Source organism: Giraffa tippelskirchi, chromosome 12 (assembly GCF_054371585.1).
Source record: "Giraffa tippelskirchi isolate mGirTip1 chromosome 12, T2T-mGirTip1v1.2.pri, whole genome shotgun sequence".
NCBI lineage: Eukaryota > Metazoa > Chordata > Mammalia > Artiodactyla > Giraffidae > Giraffa > Giraffa tippelskirchi.
The window spans coordinates 80,250,296-80,273,651 of NC_137286.1; the positions used below are offsets into that span (position 1 = coordinate 80,250,296).

General features: G+C 35.8%; 1 long non-coding RNA gene across 1 annotated transcript in view; it reads right to left on the reverse strand.

Annotated features, from left to right (window-relative positions):
• Positions 1-828: 828 nt before the first annotated feature.
• LOC145528925 (uncharacterized) overlaps positions 829-23,356 on the reverse strand; it is a 58,816-nt gene continuing 36,288 nt past the window's right edge. Inside the window, exons 3-4 of the long non-coding RNA XR_014070795.1 lie at positions 5,402-6,011; positions 829-1,156 (exon numbers count right to left, since the gene is read on the reverse strand). This is a non-coding gene — a long non-coding RNA (uncharacterized LOC145528925). The remainder of the gene's footprint in view (positions 1,157-5,401; positions 6,012-23,356) is intronic.

The window sequence follows — 23,356 nt, forward strand, 5'->3', positions numbered from 1 at the left end:
ACATTTCATTACATTTGCAACATTTTGTGCAGACCTTGAGAGAAAACTTATTGACCAAAAATGAATTTTAATTGCAAGATAAAGAGAAATTTACCAATGAATTCTAAAAAATCAATTGCTTATGTATTAATTGTTTCATTTATATAAATTACAATTTCAGATAACTCTAATAGCTCAGACACTTCATTTTCACTGTATTAATTATTCAGTGGGTGTATAGATTTCAAGTACACATAAGGACCTGAAAAAGTCTTATCAAAATGCATATTGCTAAGCTTCATTATCCAAATTCAGAGTCAGCATATCATTGAGGGCCTAGAAATCTAAAATCTTGCCCCATCACTTCATGGCAAATAAAAGGGGAAAATGTGGAAACAGTGACCGATTTCCTCTTCTTGGGCTCTAAAATCACTGGGATGGTGACTGCAGCCATGAAATCAGATGATTGCTTCTTGGCAAGAAAGCTATGACAAACATAGACAATATGTTGAAAAGCAAAGACATCACTTTGCTGACAAAAGTCTAGATCGTCAAGGCTATGGTCTTTCCAGTGGTCACATACAGTTGTGAGAGCTTGATCTCTCTCTCTCTCTCTTTCTGTATGTATATAAAGAAGGCAGAGCACCAGAGAATTGATGTCTTTGAACTGTGGTGCTGGAGAAGACTCCTGAGAGTCCCTAGGACAGCAAGGAGATCAAACCAGTCAATCTTAAAGGAGATCAACCCTGAATACTCATCAGAAGTGTTGTAGGAAGGAGGACCCCTTCCAGGGCCTGAAACCGGGCTCTTGTCTAACATTCGGAAATGAATCGTCCGAGGAGACACATGTGCTGACGAAGCAAGATTTTATTGGGAAAGGGCACCTGGGTGGAGAGCAGTCGGGTAAGGTAACCCAGGAAAACAGCTCTGCCACGTGGCTGGCAGTCTCGGGTTTTATGGTGATGGATTAGTTTCCGGGTTGTCCTTAGCCAATCATTCTGACTCAGAGTCCTTCCTGGTGGTGCACGCCTTGTTCAGCCAAGATGGATGCCAGAGAGAAGGATTCTGGGAGGTGGTTGGACATGTGGTGTCTCCTTTTGACCTTTCCTGAACTCTTCCAGTTGGTGGTGGCTTATTAGTTCCGTGTTCCTTACCAGGACCTCCTGTCGTAAAACAACTGATACAAATGGTTACTATGGTGCCTGGCCAGGGTGGGCAGTTTCAATCAGTGTGCTTCCCCTAACAAAGAGACTTCATACTCAAGATACTTCTTGGGAATTGGGGCGGAGGTATTTCTTCTGTAACTTCTTCCTGCTATGCATGGGCGTAGGCCTGCCTAGCAGAGCAGAAGTCTCTCTCTACCTGATCTAAGTCAAGGTATTTTTTGCCTGAAACCAGCATTCACCCTTGTAGTAACATCAATTTAGTTTGAAACTGTTGGTTCCTCTCAGAGATGAAATAGACAGGGGCCAAACAGGAGACCTAACAGGATGGTCATCACTGGTCCCCAGAAACAGGAGGCAACATTTGGGGTGACGGCTGCAGGGTTTGTGACTTTTTTTTTTTTTTTGATTGGTTGGTGGTGAGGCAGCAGGGCTGTGCTCCAGGTATCTTGTGTTTAGTCTGAAGTTACCATCCTCCACCTGGGTGGGGGCTCCAGTTCTGTAGAAGAACTCAAAGACATTGTTATGCATATTTCTTTGAGTAGGAACCAGGACCCTGTCTGCTTGGCTGGACCAACCTTTGATTGTTTCTCCTCGGTTTCTGTATCCCTTCGCTTCCCTGATTAGCAATTGTTTGAATCCACCCTTTGGAACTCAGGGAAGGTCAAGGAGGCTGAATGAAGCCTATATCCTACAGACAAGAAATGGAGAACACAGAACAGATCTGTACTCCAGAGCCCCAGAGTCTTGCTCAGTTTTAATTTAGGGGACTAGGCAATTATGATTGTGATAACTTCCTGTCAAAATAGGGCATAGGACTGCCTCAGCTTGGAGAATAGACACTGAATTGGAAGTATTCCTGAGTATGAAGTTCTAGATCTGAGTCTTGTATGATTAAAATCTCAATCCCTTGGTCTGCCATTTTGGTGTAACAGACCCAATTAGAAGTAGTTGGAGGAGTGATAACTGGAATTTTAATAGACAAAATAAATCTCATTTCTTTTTAGAAGAATAGTCCTGAAACCCAGTCTGGCCCTGGCACTTCAGGGAGACTTGTAGCCAGGTAGCCAGTTGCCTAGTTTTATAAAAAGTTAGGTTGCAGTTACTAGCTTCCAGCAGACATTGTTTTGAGAATGGTGGCATCCAAGCCTGACACAACTCAGAAAACTCAAGTGTTTAGCAATACAAGGTCTAATCTGAAAGTACACCCATAGCATCACCTAGTTATTTCCCAGGATGTCGGAACCATAGCTACTCTATTTTGACTTTTAATTGTAAACTTTTCTTTAATAGCCAAAGCAGATTTCACTGTTAAGGACATCAGTGTTTCTCTAGGTATGAAAAGATGTAAGAATTGGATGCTGAAGCTGAAGCTCCAGTATTTTGGTCATTTGGTGAGAAGAGCTGACTCATTGGAAAAGACCCTGGTCCTGGGAAAGATTGAGGGCAGAAGAAGAAGAGAGTGTCAGAGGATGAGATGGCCGGATGGCAACACCCATGCAATGGACATGAACTTGGGCAAATTTCATGAGATGGTGAGGGACAGAGAGGCCTGGTGTGCTGCACATCACGGGATAGTGAAGAGTCCGACACGACTAGGCAACTGAAAAACAATGGAATATATTACACATTAATAGTTATCAACGTGCCATTTGGTCCATGTCTCAGTAACAGGATTGGACACAACTTCAGCACACAAATGAGAATCAGTTACTGCAATACCATGAGATGTTTTCCTGGTTGTTCTTTTATCTTGTTTTCCTCAGATCAAGGACAGAAACACAGTTATAGGCTAGTAACCTGGAACTGTTGTCCATTACATAATTAGCAATTGTTACAACTGATTATTGTAAGTGACTCCTTTTCAAGGGTAAATTTACATTAAAATATTCAATTGTCAAGGAAATGACTGTGACTATTCTTTCAAAATGTGAATGAAAATAGTCATTCTTTCTCCTACTCACATCACAGCATAGGGTGACTATACCCTAGAACCCCAGCAGAGTCCAGAACCATATATATATATATTTTTTTTTTTTTTCCCCTAAATTGTAAAATAGAAAGTTAGGTTAGGTAATCTCTAACTTCATTCCAAGTAAAGAATGATGTACTATCCTGGGTAAGATCCTGGAACAAAGACATTAAGAAAAAAAAAACAAAACTAAAGAGATATAAAATGAGTATGAACTTAATTATAAGCTATTGATATTGTTTCATTTATTTTAAAAAATTTCTCATATTAAGATGTTAATAATGAGAGAAACTAGGTATACTGTATACAGGAACTCTTCATCCTGTTGTTGCAATTATTCTGTAAATTTCTCTCTACTGAGTTGTTCACTTAAAATTAGTTGTTTCATAGAATATTTCAAATATTTTTAATTAAGATAATGAGCTTATCCATTACCCCTCGAGTTTTCATTGTGTTCGTTTTTGATTCCTTGAAACCCCTTCTCCGTTTTCAGGTAATCAGTAATATGCTTTTTGCTTATGTGGAATAAACTTTGAATTTTCTAGAGTTTTATATTTTAAAAAAAAATCCTTTAGATGCACTGTTTCTGGTCTTTTTTCATCCAGCATAATTACTTGGTATCCTGTCATTTTAGTTATGCATTTCAGTGGTTCATTCATTCCTGGATAATATTATTTGCATGAAAGTTTCAATACCACCATTTTTCTCTCCATGGATCTATTAATGGATCACTGAAGTTTTGGAGTATTATATACAAAGCTACTAGAAACGTCACTTTTTATGTTTTTATATGCATTTATAATTTCATTTCCTGTTGGTAAATACTTAGAACTAGCATGGTTACATTGCATGGAAGTTGAAATTTTAAATTTTTAAAGAAAGTTCCAAGCAAAAAAATTGTAGTAATATTTTGCATTCCAACTAACAGTGTATGAGATTTCCAGTCACCCTATAACCTCTCCAGTACTTAGCTCGGCAGTCGTTTTGTTTGTTTTTTTTTTTTTAGCAATATAATAGATGTGCAATACTATCTCATTATTTTGTACATTTACATTTTGCAAATGACTAATGATGTTGGACATCTTATGTGTTGTTTGACCTCCATATATCCTTTTGAGTTAACTATTTGTTCAGATATTTTGCCTATTTTTTAATTGGGTTGTTGTCTTATTATTCAGTTTTGAATGCTTTTGTAATCTGAAACCACATATCCATTATCACATGTGCCTCTCCATAATTAACAAGTAGGAGTCTCTATGGTGACTGTTCTCAGAAGACAAATATCTCTAAATTTTTTGCCTAAGAAGAGGTCTATCTATTTATTTATACATTCATTTCTTTGTCACAATTCCTCCAAATTCTTTACCTCCTGGCCATTTCTCAGCTATATCTATGAATCAATGTACATTTTTACTTTAGACCATGTTTCCTGAATGAAACATATATCATGAGAATTTCATCCAGGATTTTCTCTATCATTCTTCAGGGTTACTCCTTCTGGCTTGTACCAGAATATTGTGCAGAACCCTCTGAAAATTATCTTCAGAAAATGTAATATGAAGAATATAACAAAAGACAAGTGGTAGGTGCATAGTGGCAGTACAGCTGAAATCAACATACAGGAAGTATAAAACAGCTTCTTGTGTTAATTGTTTGTGCATTAGAGATTTCCTAGCTAATCTAACATATACCACTATCACTGAATAAAGCAACGTTATTGGACTCTCCCAAATTTATAAATAACTAGAAGGCCAAAGGTCAGGTGGTTCTCCATTGTACTCAATAGCGATCCAAGAGGTGTTTTTCAAAAGGTAACTAATTATTTTGTAAAGAAGGTAGGGATTGTTGTAAACCTCCAATTATTGATATAAGCCTCTTAACTCAGCTTGCCACTATCACACACGTTTTAGATGTGACTTTTAGAGTCTGGTGAAATATTTAAGTCTCTGTACTAAACTATGACATAAAACACAACAGCTGGCCTAACTTCACTACTTAGGTCTTCTTCACTGAATTGTAAAGTTCAGTAAGACTAAAACAAAAATTACCACTCTCGCATTCACAACTTTGATATGCAACAGTTGTCTGTAATTCTCCTGAGGCTGCTTTTGTAGCAGAAAGAGAACATTCTTAAGGTTTCCCCCTTGCTTTCTTGCACATGAGCTCTAATCCCTTTCATAGATGGACAAATTGCAAGGATTGTGGCAGTTGTGAAGCATAGCTAGTCGAAGAATATACACAGAAACTAAAGAAATAAGTACATTACGGGTACACTATTGTATCTTACCTTGGGTAGAACTTACGGTACAAATCCATTTATTATCTGCTGCCCATCAAACACTGCTCTGTTTGGTGAACTGTAGTGGCACTCAAGATGCATAGGAAGTAGTTTACAAAAATCTCCATAAGGTCTGACTATTTTTCTTTCCCTGTATTCAGACTTTCTCAGGAAAATTAGTAGATGATTCAGTGCTTATGATCATAAGCTATGTTTATAGTGCTTATGATCAATTTAGATGTCTTCCTCGGGGTATTTGTCCTGCCATTTATTGAAAGGATTCTGAGTCTATGATCTGACGTCTGGAAGTTGGCAAAAGATCGTGACTCTATTGTAGTGTGTCAAAAGTAAATTCAGCTTGCCAGACTTAGAATTATTAAATTTATGCAAATTAAGCTAGCCTTTTGTGTAATATGCAAATATTTCATTCTTTGTATTCCATAAATATTTGTGCTTCTAAAGGAGATATTTAAGAATCAAGCTATTTTGCCACTCTTGTTGCAGAAAATCCGCCATTCTTCTTTATAGAATATTGATTACAATCATCTTTCTCTTTATTATTAATTCACAAGTGAAAATCCATGGTGGGTGTATTTGATTGATGGAGCCATCACTCTACCTGTAAGGAGGGTAGAAAAGTAATGTTTTAATAAGAATAGAAAATAGCACTTGAGAACTGGTATTGAAATTCTTTACCACCCATAAGCTCTGTGCGTTGAGGGAGTCACTTGTGTACTGTACCTCACTTTCTTTATCCATAAACTAGGAATAATAGCAGCTACCTATGAGGGTCACAGATAAGATTCAATTATTTAATTAATATAAAATTCTCTTAACATATGTTCAGTATATAGGACTCAATTAATATTGGCTATTTTCCAACAATATCATTACTGTTATCATTATTTGACATGTTCAATTTATTCATAGGATAAAAACCTCTGCTCTCTCCAATACCCATAAGGTCAGAAAGTTCCCACATTTAGAAGTGCAATTGTGGTATTCTGAGTCAAAAAGAATAAGAGTGCTATATAAATTAAGCATTCAATTCACAATCTGTCAATCAGTGCTTTCTTTCATTCATTTCATCCTACCTATCTAAAACATTTTGCCCATTTTCCATGTTATAATTTACGGCCATCCAAGTCAAGATTTTTGTATCTGGAGCTGTTGACCATCACCTGTTGCTCACTGTGCCAATAAAATTAAAAGTTTTGGACACTGTCATTATATCATGTAAAACAAGCTTCATTAATTATGTTGCTTTATAATATCATCCTTGATTTTGTGAATATCACTAACCACATTGCAGTAATGGTTTATAAAAGTAGTGTTAAAATCACTGAGGCAGACATTGATTGACCTATCTATATCATAGCTTATAGAATTATGTTTTTTGCAGCCTAGGAATAGACAAGATAATAATGGGGGGAAATAAACCACAGCAAAACTAAAGAACTAACATGTTTTATAAATTAGTCTGCTAATTGTATATAAAGTATTTGTATAACAGTGTTTCAGAGTAGGCATGACTTTGGAAAAGCAAGCTGATGAGAGTCTGGACTTATTATTGGCAGAAAAATATGAACAATAGCTTTGATTTTACAAAGAAAAATAATCAGAAGCAATTTGTGATGGGTTGCATTAAATAGTATTGCAGCTTGATTAAGACTGTATCCAAGTGATTATTGATATAAATGGTTAAATAATAATAAAAAATATCAATTTTGGATTACAGATGATAGATTCATTATAGGAGTCACTGAGTTTGAGTTAGCATCAGGATGTTCACATGCTGCTATTGCACGTAGGTATGCAGCTTTGGAAGTTGTCAAAGATGCTGGATGAGGAGTTCACAATAAATGTTTACAAGTCATCAATATTGCAATGATTGTTAAGGTCATGAAAGTGGTTGAAACTGTTAAGTTTGGAAGCAAATAAGAAGAATAAAAATAATTTAGTAAAATGCCTTCAGAAACACCCTCATCTGGATGTGAGTTTAGTCAAAAAAGAAAATATGAGACTTAGAGAGGTGATAAGAAAATGGCCAAGATGAAAGACAGTATCAAACTATTGTATTGTGTGATACAGAAAAGTCATGGAAGCCAACAAAAAATGAAAATGTCTCTCCTCAGGAAAAACTGTTATGAAATGCAGAAAGTCAGCATTTTGAAGTTGAGTAAAATGTTTTCCAAAGCTGATGTCCATATGATTAAAAGTTTATTAAAAAAACAAAAAAGTTGGGAGAAGAATGCAGTCATGGAAATAGAATACAACTCTGTACACAGAGAACAAAGGTCCGTCTAGTCAAGGCTATGGTTTTTCCAGTGGTCATGTATGGATGTGAGAGTTGGACTGTGAAGAAAGTTGAGCACCAAAGAATTGATGCTTTTGAACTGTGGTGTGGGAGAAGACTCTTGAGAGTCGCTTGGACTGCAAGGACATCCAACAAGTCCATCCTAAAGGAGATCAGTCCAGGGTGTTCTTTGGAAGGACTGGTGTTGAAGCTGAAATTCCAATACTTTGGCCACCTCATGTGAAGAGTTGACACATTGGAAAAGACCCTGATGCTGGGAAAGATTAAGGGCAGTAGGAGAAGGGGATGACAGAGGATGTGATGGTGGGATGGCATCACTGACTCAATGGACATGAGTTTGGGTAAACTCTGGGAGTTGGTGATGGACAGGGAGGCCTGGCGTGCTGCAATTTATGGGGTCGTAAAGAGTTGGACATGACTGAGCGACTGAACTGAACTGAACTGAACTGAACACAGAAGAAAACCTATTCAAGAACAAAATAAAGAAATGAAGCAAGAAAATGTGTTCATTCAAATACCTTTAACATACAAATAAGAATAGTCACCAAAATCAAAAGAAAAATATTTTCCCAGAGACCCTCGGTCAAATTTCCTAGTTGGAATCCTGACATCCTTTAATATTTACCATTTAATTAGTATTATTTCTCCGCTTTCTAGGTAATGAAAATTCAAGTATCTAACTATCAACTCATTTTTAAATAAATTCCACTAATAAGAATTAATCTCAAAAATATACAAGTAATTCATGCAGCTCAACTCCAGAAAATTAAACAACCCAATCAAAAAATAAGCCAAAGAACTAAACAGACATTTCTCCATAGAAGACATACAGATGACTAACACATGAAAAGATGTTCAACATCACTCATTATCAGAGAAATGCAGATTAAAATCACAATGATTCATGTCAATGTATGGCAAAAACTATTACAATATTGTAAAGTAATTAGCCCCCAACTAAAATAAATAAATTTATAAAAAAAAAAAAATCACAATGAGGTACCATCTCACACCGGTCAGAATGGCTGCTATCCAAAAGTCTACAAGCAATAAATGTTGGAGAGGGTGTGGAGAAAAGGGAGAAAAGGGAATGCAGTCTAGTACAGCCACTATGGAGAACAGTGTGGAGATTCCTCAAAAAACTGGAAATAGAATGGCCATATGACCCAGCAATCCCACTGCTGGGCATACACACTGAGGAAACCAGAACTGAAAGAGACATGTGTATCCCAATGTTCATGGCAGCACTGTTTATAGTAGCCAGGACACAGAAGCAACCTAGATATCCATCAGCAGACGAATGGATAAGGAAGCTGTGGTACGTATATACAATGGAATATTACTCAGCCATTAAAAAAGAATACATTTGAATCAGTTCTAATGAGATGGATGAAACTGGAGCCTAATATACAGAGTGAAGTAAGTCAGAAAGAAAAACACCAATACAGTATATTAACACATATATATAGAATTTAGAAAGATGAGAACAATGACACTATATGCAAGACAGCAAAAGAGACACAGAGATAAAGAACAGACTTTTGGACTCTGTGGGAGAAGGCGAGGGTAAGGTTATTTGAGAGAATAGCATTGAAACAGGTATATTACCTTATGTGAAATAGATCGCCAGTCCAGGTTCGATGCATGAGACAGGGTGCTCAGGGCCAGTGTACTGGGACGACCCTGGAGGATGGGATGGGGAGGGAGATGGGAGGGGGTTCAGGATTGGGGGCACATGTACACCCGTGGCTTATTCATGTCAATGTATGGCAAAAACCACTACAATATTGTAAAGTAATTAGCCTCCAATTAAAATAAATAAATTATTAATAAAGAATAACTGAACCAAAAGGTAATTTTCTCATCATTATAATACTGAAAATTATAATGATTAATAATTTATTTTGCCAAATATCCTTTATAACTTGTAGCTTCTATTGAAGAACAGAAGACTTTCCCAATAAATCTCTTATATGAAACAATAGATATGATTGGAAGTCATCAATCGATAATTTTTATTTGAAAAATGTCATAAGCAGCGTAAGCATATCTTACCCACTTTGAAATAGGTTCAGTACTGAGTAACAAATTCTTTGGATTTACCCTCTAAAAGTTCAGATTTCTAGTTTTGTTTGAACACAGGGGAAAATAATGAATATTATTCATTAGCATAAAACTTAAATAGAGGTAATGAGGGCTAAAACCAAAAGCAATATGCAAATATAGTGTTGTTTTTTTTTTTCTTGACATAGAGATATAAGGTTAGTTTCTGCTAATATTGATCGGTGTCCTGAAATTTCAACTAAACTGCTATTTTAAAATAATAAAAAATTAAACTTTGCCTTGAGTATATAAGTGAACTGAAAGTCACTCACTCATGTCCGTCTTTTTTCAACCCCATGCACTATACAGTCCCTGGAACTCTCCAGGCCAGAATACTGGAGTGAGTATCTATGCCCCTCTCCAAGGGATCTTCTTAACCCAGGGATTGAACCCAGGTCTCCCACATTGCAGGAGGATTCTTTACCAGCTGAGCCACAAGGGAAGCTCTGAGTGCATAACTTGTGACCACTGGCAAGAACTCATTGTTAATAGACTTCAATAATCAGAAAAGATATTTTAAAATATTTTGAGTATTATATGAAATCATAGATAAATGGGCCAATAAATAAGCATATTTTACTATTATGAATGAATGAATACAGCATTTGAGGCTACGTGTATCCCCCAAATTAGGAACTTCTTTGGTGACCCAGCCAAGTCTTTCTTATAGAGACACCATTCTCAGGACATAAGGACTGAATTATATTAAGACAAAGGGTATGGATTTGAGTACACTGGACTTCCCCCAACAAAATTAGTTGACTAATCTTCAATGTAATGATTATGCCAAAACCAAAAATCAGTTTTATGTTTACCTGTTACACTGGTGTGGAGATCTATGATTATATATTAATTATATTTGAAATTCAAAGATAGCATGTATTGATTATTAATTGAGGGCTTCCCTGTGGCTCAGATAATAAAGAATCTACCTGCAATGTAGGATACCTGGGTTAGATCTCTAGGTTGGCAAGATCCCCTGGAGAAGGAAATGGCACCCCAGTCCAGTATTGCTGCCTGGAGAATCCCACGGACAGAGGAGCCTGGCAGGCTACAGCCCATGGGGCTGCAAAGAGTTAGACACGACTGAGTGACTAACACTATTGATTATTAACACAAACCCACAAAGGCATTGAGAAAAAAAAAATTACTTTGCTTTTTTGAAATTATTAAAAGCTAACTAGCTCAAAGCACTTTTATATAAAAAAAATGACCTCAGATCATTCAGAACATTATTCATTTTTTATTTTAAATTAGATATACCACATGTACTCACACTTGAATGTAGTAACATAGCAAGTAACTTTTGTTTGTAATTAAACATTTGTGCTTTTTTAACCTTAGTAGGAATGTTGCGTTTTGCCCTCCCTTCAGACTTCTTCCTCCCATTCTTTAGCAGCAGGCAAGGTGTCTGCCTGTCTCCGTAATATGAATGGTTGAACATTTCTTGTAAAGAATGGAATACAGTATGCTGTAGGAATTGCATAAAAAAATCCTCCATGAAGGAAAAAAAAGGCTCTGGGACCTTGGATGTCACTTCCAGGAGAGACAAATTTATAAGTATAACAATCTGTCTTTTATAACTGACGTCTAAGGTCCCAGAGGCCTTTTCCCTATCACTAAGGATATTTCATGCATTTCCTACAATATGAAAAACCTGTGAGTGTAACATTTAGACATTTTTGCTGCACATAAAAGGAGGTTTTTTTTTATTTTGGTGTAGATCCATATCCAAAATCAATTTTAATATTAAAGTTTCATCTTCAAAAGAAATGAGACTTTTACACCATTGCAATAAAGAAATGTTAAAAGATTAAGCTTACTCAGCAATTTAATATTTCACCGGGAACTAATAATAAAGAGGCCATTCACCCTTGTAGTGTAACAGTCACCAAGTGAGGTATATTCTCTTTGGGACTCAAAGAGGTATGGCTGTCACTCACGGAACAGTGGCAGAAATACAAATGACTGCTTTAGTGGCCTGAAGAGCTAAGTGAGCTTTTCAAAGTGACATTTGCCATGGAGTGTCTAAGGCATTAAGAAAAATAATAACTGTGGCTCAAGGAGGCTAAATGATACACCACCACAATGCTACAGAAATTATCCTAAAACTGTTGCAAATCATGTAAAATGTCTTGACCAATCAGTGGGGTCATGCAGACACAAAGGCTGATTCCACCTTTCGGGTAAAAAATTTTTTTCAAAGATTCATTTCTGCTTATGACCAAAATTGTACTACTTTGTCAGAGTCAAGCAAGGAATATAACAATATGGATTCCACTGATCCATGAACATGGAAAAATCACTTCACTTAAGTTTACTTTTGTTTCTCTAAGCAATGTTTTGTAGTTTTCAGTACACAGGTCTTGTACATATTTAATTATATTAGTCAACAAAATATTGCATATTTTGGGTGCTATCATGTCTAGTATTTTTACATTTAATCACATTTTTATTGCTAGTAAATAGAAGTGATAATGCTAACAGCTGTATCGGTTGCTCATTTATGCATGCTTTTAATAACATGGAGCTATCCATTTTAAAAGGGGAAATTTTATGGCATGTAAATTATGTCAATAAAGTTGACTCAGGAAGAAATATGCAGTGTCCTTACTGTATAAGTGTTAGTCACTCATTTGTGTCTGACTCTTTGCAACCCCGTGGATTGCAGCCCTCCAGGCTCCACTGTCCATAATATTCTCCAGGCAAGAATACTGGAGTAGGTTGCCATTCCCTTCTCCAGGGGATCTTCCTGACTCAGGGATCACACCTGGGTCTCCTGCATTGAAGGCAGATTCTTTACCATCTTGAGCCACCAAGGGACCCCCTTACTGTATAAGATTTTGTAGATAGAAAAATGAGATATTTCCTGTAACATGTTTATCACAGTCCTAAAAAAAACTGAGGCTTCCCTGATAGCTCAGCTGGATTTTTTGGTAAAGAATCCGCCTGCATTGCCGGAGACCCCGGTTCAATTCCTGCGTCGGGAAGATACGCTGGAGAAGGGATAGGCTACTCACTCCAGTATTCTTGGGCTTCCCCTGTGGCTCAGCTGGTAAAGAATCTGCCTAATGCTTGACAAAAATTATTATAGCTCTTATCATTATTTTAATTCTACATAATACATATTTTCTTTACTATATACTCAGCATTCATTGCCACATATATACTTGAGAATCCATGTAGAATATTATCTACATACATAAACAGGATATATTATTGGAGATTTTCAAATATTTTAATATTATTGACAAAGATCCTTATGAATACAAAAATTATTATTGGTTTCAGTCTTCAAATGAAGTCCTTTGATGTTATTCTCAGTTGCCTGCTTTTAATATTGCCGCTAATACTCCTGTCTTGCTTACCCAGAATTCCACTGTTTCACTTTGTTGACAGTTTATGCCCAGAAAACTTCCACGTGAGTGCTTTGCTCACATTTTCCCTCAAAGTTATTTGCTGACATTCTTTGTCTTAATCTTTGAGAAGGATGACTGTCTCTTATTGGACACTTTTGTTGTGCTCCTGTGCTTCACAGTTTATTATTGCAACTGCGGTCTCTTCTCCTTCCATCAACAATATTCTTGGCAAAAGAAATTTAAATTCCTCTAAAGATGAATGTATTTATATGCAACATTAAGTAAAAAAATAAAGTAAGAGTAATAGTAATAATTATACATACATGTAGGGCTTCCCTGGTAGCTCATACAGTAAAGAATCTGCCTGCAATGCATGAGACCTGGGTTCGATCCCTGAGTCGGGAAGATCCCCTGGAGAAGTGCATGGCAATCCACTCCACTATTCTTCCCTGGAGAATTCCATGGACAGAGGAGCATGGTGGGCTTCAGTCCACGGGGCCACAAAGAGTTGGACACATCTGAGCAACTAACACACACATATATATATACATTTATATATAATGTACCACATGACAGGGAGCCAAGTGGTACATATATACGCAAGTATACGGTTCTATATACACACGTATGTAGTGAAATCTACAAAACAAGTAGGGACTGGGTGCTAATTATACTTTATTTGCAACTAAATTTGTAGAACAGAGTAATTAAATGGCTTCTCTAAATTATGACCATGTTTAAGCAGCCTCATACTGAGGCAGTCTGAATTCTTGTAACTAGAATCTCAAACATTATATTCTCTTACCATTCAAAATTCTCTTTTTTGATAAGATGAGTAATATTAAATTAGTTATGATGAATTACAGAACTTAAATGATCCATGGTTAAATCAATTCATTTTATATCCTGGAGCAAAAATATAATGATAGGCATAGACTTCATATTTTTAACGTTGAAGTTCAAGGTGACTATATTCACAACTCACATTCAAACATATAATGTAGCTTCACATTCCACCTTTAAAATGTTAGTCCTTCTTGGACAATTAACTTGGATTCCAAGTAAGATTGCATTATGTTTCCATAAAACAGATATATCCCTGTGCTTTAATTAACTTGTATCTTAAAGCTATGCATCAAATGTTGGCTTTTAAATGCCTTAGAGAGGCTTTTGGCTACATATATTTTGAAGGTGTTTCTGAATGAATTGTCTAAATATAATGAAAAGTTAATGACACTATTTTGCTATGTTATTCACAGTTCTTTAAATAACAGCTCGATACTGTATTTAGCTAGCCTTGAACTCAGTCATAGAATATCTATCTAAACATCATATATATATGTATATATAAATGTATGCCCAGGTGCTAAGTCGCTTCAGTTATGTCTGACTTTTTGTGACTTCATGAACTGTAGCCCTTCAGGCTCCTCTGTCCATGGGATTCCCCAGGCAAGAATACCAGTGTGGGTTGCTCTGCCCTCATCCAGGGGATCTCCCCTAGCCAGAGATAGAACCTGCATCTCTTATGTCTCCTGCATTGGCATGCAGGTTCTTTACCACTGGTGCCACCTGAGAAGCCCTTATAAACACACACATATATATATAAACCTTATATTTATATATGCTATGAACCTTAGTGTGCAAAACTGAAACATGTCTATGCAGAAAAGGCACACAGATCACAGTCACTCAGATCAGTCTTCACTTTGAGTGAATACTTCAATGTGATCCAAGTAAATTCCTCTTAAGAAGTTCATATGCGATTTCTACTTATGGTGATGAAAGAAATCCAGTTTGATTCAACGTATTACATTTAAATTATTTAGAAAGACATAGGTATATTTCTCATTTCTATAATATATTTTATTATTTGACTATTTGTGCTCAGTTTTATGACATTCTTTGTTCCCAAAATGAGTTTTCATACAGTTTTTGCAAATGATCTGTGTCCATCATCATGTAATGTATCTTCTATAGTTTCACGATGCTCTATTTCAGGTGTTCATGGAAATAAGGCCACTGAAAACAACTTCTGGCAAATAGGGTGGTATAATAAACACCTATTTTATATCCCTTTGACATTTTAATTTGATTGCTGAAGACTACTAAAAATTGGCAAATAAATAAAATTTCTTTTTGCTCAGTATTTTTAAAAATTCAGTAGCTCTTGTTACCTAGCACATAATACAAAGCTTATGTAATGCTTGGAGTAAATTTACAAAGAGTAAAATTGAGATAGATGGAGTCTGTTATTTGGAATTCTAGTATTCTCAAGATATTTAAACGCATTTAAAAGGGGTGACAATGATGATAAGCTAATAAAAGTATAACTCAAGAAAGCCAGACCATATATAAAGATATCTGAACATACCACTATCAGAAAGTCAGAAAATATTAATTTGTTAAATATTTTCAAGTAACGAAAACAAGGTGCGGGAAATAATTACTTTTTTAAAAAACCTATGCATTTCATTAATGAATGAGGGGTACATAATAGACCGTCATCTCCCTACTTGAATTATTGGCACATTTGTTCAGATTCTTCATTATTTGTAACCTGAAGGAAGACCTTCGGGTCTTAGCAGCCACTTTAAGATTTCTTCTCCAAACTCTGTCTTCATTTTCAATTCAAAAGTTGGAAACAAGCCAGTCTTAGCCTTTAATTGGGACCTTAATTGGGTTTTTGATGCCCTAATTATAAACAAGGTAATTGTAGTAATTATAAATGAATTAGAATAATAATAATTTTAAAATCAATTTTAAGTACTTACAAAAGAGATGTTTAATATGACATCACCACCTCAAACATTGTGATGCTTTCTACTACGTATATGCATGCTTGTTCAGTCACTTCAGTCGTGTCCAACTCTTTGCAACCTGTGGACAATAGCTCACCAGGCTGCTCTGTCCATGGGATTCTCCAGGCAAGAATACTGAAGTGAGTTGCTAAGCCCTCCTCCAGGTGATCTTCCCAACCCAGGAATCAAACCTGTATCTCCTGCATCTCCTGCATTGCGGGCAGGTACTTTACCCACTGAGCCACATGGGAAGCCCCACTACATACATATCTCTCATTAAATCTGGCTTAGATTTCAGGAAATTGAAATTATATAATTGTACATATATCTTTGTGATGAATCGAATTCTTATCCTATTCCCCAAGATTTTTTTAAAAGAAGCAGTATAATATTTAAATAAAAAGACCAATATCACAAAGTTAAAACAATGCACGTGCGCGCACGTCCGTGTGCGTGTGTGTATGTGTGTTCAGTAGCTCGGTCGAGTCCAACTCTTTGTGGCACATGTAATGTAGCCTGCCAGGCTCCTAGGCCCATGGAACTTTCCAGGGAAGGATACTGGAGTAGGGTATCGTTTCCTGCTCCAGGGGATCTTCCTGACCCTGGGATGGAACCCACATCCCTTGTATCTCCTGTATTGACAGACAGATTCTTTCCTGCTAGCGAAACAATAGACAGTGCTCAAATTTGAACACAGATTCAATTCCCAAATCCACAATCTATTTAAAATGCCATTTCATCATTTCTGTAGGTGAAAATTATTAAACAGATAAATGAGTGCCTATTCTTATTAGCTTGAACTTCTAAATATTAAAAATGTTAATACATTTTTGAAATAATAAATCATATTTTATTGTACCTTTAAATAAGTATTTCTTTTGTTTGAATCCCATCCTATTTAAGGGATGGCTCATTTATTTTCTCACTTTGTAACTACGAAATATCTGTTTCACACTTTAAAAAAATCTTTTGTGCTAATCGCCTTTCAGCAATTATATGTCCTTCTCTAATGAAGCAGAATACAATCAGCTCAGATTTTAATTTTAACTACATCTATGTCCGCTTTTTAAACAAAATCACATAACCAACACACAGCCCTTTCATTTGTTACAGTCGTCTTGACCAGAACTTTGACCGAAATAGCGATTAAATTAACATTTACCGTAGGACATCACTGAGACTACGTTCATTTTGCTCTTGTCTTGACAGAAATGCTTGGGAAATAGTTGTCAAAGTCTCAGATAACTATCAAATCCTGGCCCAGCTACTTGCACCTGTGTGATATTGTGCTACAATCTGCTTCTTCTGAAAAACGAAGACATAAAACCTATTGATTATATTTGTTGAGAGTTAAAACATAATACCTAACCAACTCTGCCAGGCAGATAGTTGAAATGGAGAGTAATAAATTGTATCTGTAATTATAAAATGACCGCAATATCTTGATGATGATACAGCCTAATGATTATTTATACCCATGGAACCCACTACCTGTCAAGTTCAGCTGCATATTTCTCTGTATGCCGCCAAACTTGACAACACTGCTCATCGTATTGAGTTCTTTCGAACCTGTTTCCAGGTCATATCCTGGAGGAAATAGTAGTTCGTTTAAAATAATAAAATACACTAACAGGAAAATACATTTGTAATTTCCTATTAGAATAACTGATGACATTATGATTGAAGATATCAAAAAGACGTGAAAATGCCAGAGATTTTTTTCAACTTCTAATCTCAAAATTTTAAGTGTACATCCTAAGTTTTTAATTTTCTGCTGATCTATCTTCATAATCACTGATAATTTCCTCAGTTTTCCAGGGTACGAGATGAACATCTCAAAGGCATTATTTATTTCTCCTCTGTTTTTCTGATTTCTGTAATTTTTAAGTTTTTCTCTTAGTTTCCATCTCCATGTTGAAATTATCAGATCATATATTTTGTCCATTTTTTCCATTAGAAAAATCTAACATATTACACATATCTATTTCACATTTCTCATCTGATCTTTCTGACATCTGTGTTATAGCTCATTCTGCTTCTAAAGTTTTCTTTGTCTTTTCGGACTGTGTTTTTTCTTCTATTTCTGTGCGCCTTGTAATTTTTGGCCGAATGGTAAAAATGTTTTTAGGACACACGACAAGAAGGTTGGTTGGCTGATTGGCTATTTATTTTTTTTATTTAAATGCTTGCCTGATTGTAGTATGGACTCAGTAATACTAATTAACTGACTTGAAATCTGTTGAGCAGAAATTTTTTAAGTTCACTTTTATAGTGTAACATGTAGATCAACTTTTATAAATGTCCTACACGTACTTGAAAATGTATGCTCCAGTGGACATGCGTCCAGAGATCAATTATTAATGAAACTCCTTAAATATATTATATATGCCATATATTTTCTGTTGTTTTGTTTTAAACATTTATCAATACCTTATCGAGGTATTTTAGAAACCTCTCATCATGTTGGCATATTTATCAATTTCTCATGTCAAAAAGCTATGAAATTTCCTTTATATCTTTGAAATTGTTATTCTTATATATACACTTAACTTTTAGATTCCCTTTGTATGTTAAAGAGTTTTTCATATGGCTTAGGTTCATCCTTTAACCCTAAAATATTTTCGCTTAAAATCTACCTGTCAGAAATTGTGCAGTTATATCATTTTATTTGCAGAATAATTTTAATTTGTATTTTATAATTTCACACTAAACCAATCTTTTGAATTTAGGCATGTGCCTTGGAAACAGAATGTAGCTATTATAAAACAAGCATTTTAAAATTGAAAAATTTATATTAGAGTTACTCTTAAATGAGTGAGTTCACTAGAGGAGCTCCTACTAACTTCCAAGTACAAATCAGTCTAGAAATTTATTTGTTAAGCGAGTAAAAAATTCAACTGTCACCTTCTTATTTATACCTTATTTTTAAAAACCTCATCATCTGGTGAAAAAACTTGAAAATATGAGTGTTTTCTACTTTTAATGGCTTTAATTGCTGAGAGTAATGACTCTGAAAAGAGATTATATTTTTATTGCCTGGGATGTTCTTCCAACGCAGAGTTTTTCAGCATAGCAGTGCAAGTCCTGGGGGGTTACGCTAATGGACAGTGTTGCCACCAAGAAACACCTTGCTGAATTGGTAGTTATTTCACGGAAAAAAAAAAAAGAAGTCATTCTTTAGACTGAGTCTTTTAAATACACTGTGAAATGAAGGGCATGTAAGCTTAAGAGTAATTATTCCCATTATGCACACTTTTATGACTCAAGATACTGAGATAACAAGGAAAATATGTAAAATAGGCATGTACAGAAAGCTCAGCAAAGATGAGATTCTCACTGAGTAGAATTGATTAAAAACATGAATAGGTACATAACACATTTATAAATTTTTTTAAAATTGATCATTTTATACAATACAGAAATGCTGTATTAATTGATATTTAATTTCATGAAGTGACTAAGTTGCTTCTAATGGAGATTATGCATTATTAGGGAGGGGAGATCATTTCTATTTTATATCAAGTATGTAGGTTATGTTATTCAGAATACATCAAAAATCAGAATTTTAACATTAATAATAAATTTCTACTACGTAAAGGAAAAATAGCAAGTTATCAACATTACACTAAAGTCTCATGAAAGTCACTTTCTGGATCATCTGATCATCTTCCATTATGTCATCTCTCTAGCACTCTTTAATTAAAAAACGATAAACATCACCCCATGTTCTGTTAAATGGAATGTTTAGGAGCATATAAAGTTGAGAATTTTCTTGTGCTTCAGTTAAACACTTATAAAGGGACTGTAAATTGAAATCTGGGTAGGGGAGATTTTTCAATATACAATTATTTAATACTGGAAAGAAGTGATAGAAACTGTTCTGTTTATTTAAGCAAAGTTCATCGACAACCTAAATACTTCAAAATTATCAGTCAACTTAAAAATTGTGATAACATACATTTGAGAATTTATAAAAGAAAATGATTCAGCTTACTGAAGACACTGTGAAAATGTCAACATTTATTTATTTATTTACTCTTGAGATGGTATTCATACTAGTATTTTGTGCAGCAAGTTGCTAGAAATGTAGTGGCTTAAAACACCTATTTATTATCTAGCAGTTTCCATAGGTTAGGAGTCCAAGCACAGCCTGTTCAAGTATTCTGTTCAGAAACTCACAAAGAGGCAAAATGGTATCAGTTACTTTCTCATGTGGAAGATGGATTCTGGAAGTATTTTCTTCCAAGCCCATTCTCATGGTTAGCAGAATTTACCTCCTTATGATTATGGAACCAAGGACCCAGGTTTCACTGGTGGTGGCTGTCAGTCATCCCCATGTCCAAGAAACTGCCTGCACATCCCTGCCAGGAGGGAATTTCCGTCAGCATTTTCACAGCATCTCTGTTTAGTTCCCTGAGGTCAGCAGGAGAATAACCCTTAGACAATCTGGCAAGATGGAGTTTTACAGGTGCATTGTAATCTAATCATGGGAGTGACATCCCATTCCCTTTGTTATACTCTGCTTGTTAGAAGCAAGTCAAAATTTCCATCCACACTCAAGGGGATGAGCTTATACAAGAATTTGACACATTGAGGGTTACCCTAGGGTGAGTCCACTCAGAATTCGATTTCACTCATAATCTTTGTACATATTACAATATATATATTAAGAGCATGTATGATAAATATAATCTTCATATAATTTATATTACATACAATAGATATATATAAATAATATATAGATACAAATTATAAATAAAGTTTTGTAATACTAAAATTATTATCTGTGATAGAACAATCATCAACCCTTACTCAACAAGACTCTCAAAACTCTTTTGAGTAAGTTATCAGTAACCACTTTGAACCTCAAATCATATGGGTTAAAAGAAGTGCTTAGAATAGTGTTTTGAACATAGTAAATATGTAATAAATGTAGTTTATCAGTATTATTATTGTTTTAATTATATTAAATATTATTGGCATCTGGTCCCATCACTTCATGCAAATAGATGGTGAGACAATGGAAACAGTGACAGACTTTATTTTCTTGAGCTCCAAAATCACTGCAGATGGTGCCTGCGGCCATGGAATTAAAAGATGCTTGCTCCTTGAAAGAAAAATTATGACCAACCTAGACAGCATATTTAAAAGCAGAGACATTACTTTGCCAACAAAGGTCCATCTATTCAAAGCTATGGTTTTTCCAGTAGTCATGTATGGGTGTGGGACTGAGTAAAAAGACCATAAAAAGACCATATAAAGACTGAGTGACAAAGAATTGATGTTTTCAAACTGTGGTGCTGGAGAAGAATCTTGAGAGTCCCTTGGACTGCAAGGAGATCAAACCAGTGAATCCTACTATGGCAAGAAAAATAGTGGTGAGGTTGGGGTGACAGAAAAATTAGCAACCCAAAACAGGACAAAGTCTGAACTTCTACTTGACTGAAAAAAAGAGTGTAGGATAACATACCAGACATGCCTTATATTCTGTGGGGATTCACACAGGGCTAGTTTTCTTAATTAACACAGAATTAAAAGGCAAAGAAAAAATATTTAGTCAGAATGATTAAAAGATGGAGTTTCACAAAGACATGTAGGTAGTATTGGGTTTGTCTTTGGGGTATGTTCATAGTGTGTGGAACTTACCATCTGTCCTCAAGATGAGACGTAAGAGAAGATAATTTTCCTGGACTCATCAATGTCAGTTTACTATTCATGTGAGGAGAAAAAGTACAAAGGTATTACTCAAAGGCAGGTAAGGGGAAGAATGATAGTCCATTCCTTACGTCCTTTAAGGGTTAGTCGCTCAGTCATGTCCAACTCCTTGTGACCCTGTGGACTGTGCTGGTCCTCTGTCCATGGGATTCTCCAGGCAGGAATACTGGAGTGGGTTCCCATTCCCTTCTTCAGGGAATCTTTCCAACCCAGGAGTTGAACCCAGGTCTTCCACATTGCAGGCAGACTCTTTACCATCTGAGCCACCAGGGAAGCCCCTCATTATTCCTAGGCAGTTGCAATCACCTCTAGTTAAAATCTGTCTTCCAACATTGTTTTTGTCAAAGAATTGTAAACAGGCAGTGAAAATAAAGCACTAAAATAAACAACTCAAGCAATAAAATTTGAAACTTTTCTTAATTTTCAGCAATTCTTGTCAGTTTTCAGAAGTTTTCTCCCAGGTAGTTCTCAACACTGAAGAAATGTGTCCTGTATTGTGAGTTCTTATATGCACTACTGAGTTTTCAGTTATGACTATACTTATTTGTCGATTTACTATATATCACTGGGGTAATGACTGGACATAATGCAAAGAGAGATCACTAACATAGGTTTTTTGGAGAACCAGGGACAACTACAGGTAAGAATGAGCTTAGTCTTAAAAAAAAAAAAAATTGGAGAAACATAAGTAAAATTGTACAGAAGAAAGCATCCCAGAGGGGGAAAAAAAAACAAAGCATTAGAATGTGCAAAGTCATGGAGACAAAGAAATAAAGGTGATTCTTAAGAAGACAGTTTTAGTGGAGTGATATGTCTGGAAATAATCTGAGATTTTGATAATGTTTCAGGAGCATGAGGCTAGAGAGAGAATCTTGGGCCAAAATATTGATAGCTTAAAAGAGATGAATGCTTGAAACATAGAAGTAATAAACTAAGATCTACATTTTATCAACATCTTACATGTCCTTTGGGCCCGATGCAATGACATGGGTTCCCGTGGGAAGATGGTGCAGCAAAACAGGTTAAAAAAGTGAATTAAAGGAGCAAACCATCAGTATAAGAAGGAAAAAGCTCAGCTGGGACATATTTGAGAGATGATTTTAACATATATTGGTGGCTAATATATATGTCTAGGAAAGGAAACAAAAACTTGTCTCAAACTGCACATCCCAATAAGATATGCTCAGCTACATGTGGCTTTTCACATTTAAATATATATTCAGTTCAGTTCAGTCACTCAGTCATGTCGGATTCTTTGCGACCCCATGAATTGCAGCACGCCAGGCCTCCCTGTCCATCACCAACTCCCGGAGTCTACCCAAACCCATGTTCATCGAGTCGGTGATGCCATCCAACCATCTCATCCTCTGTCGTCCCCTTCTCCTCCCGCCCCCAATCCGACCCAGCATCAGGGTCTTTCCCAATGAGTCAACCCTTCGCATGAGGTGCCCAAAGTACTGGAGTTTCAGCTTCAACATCAGACCTTCCAATGAACACCCAGGATTGATCTCTTTTAGGATGGATTGATTGGATCTCCTTGCAGTCCAAGGGACTCTCAAGAGTCTTCTCCAACACCACAGTTCAAAAGCATCAATTCTTCAGCTCTAAGCTTTCTTCATCGTCCAACTCTCACATCCATGCATGACCACTGGAAAAACCATAGCCTTGACTA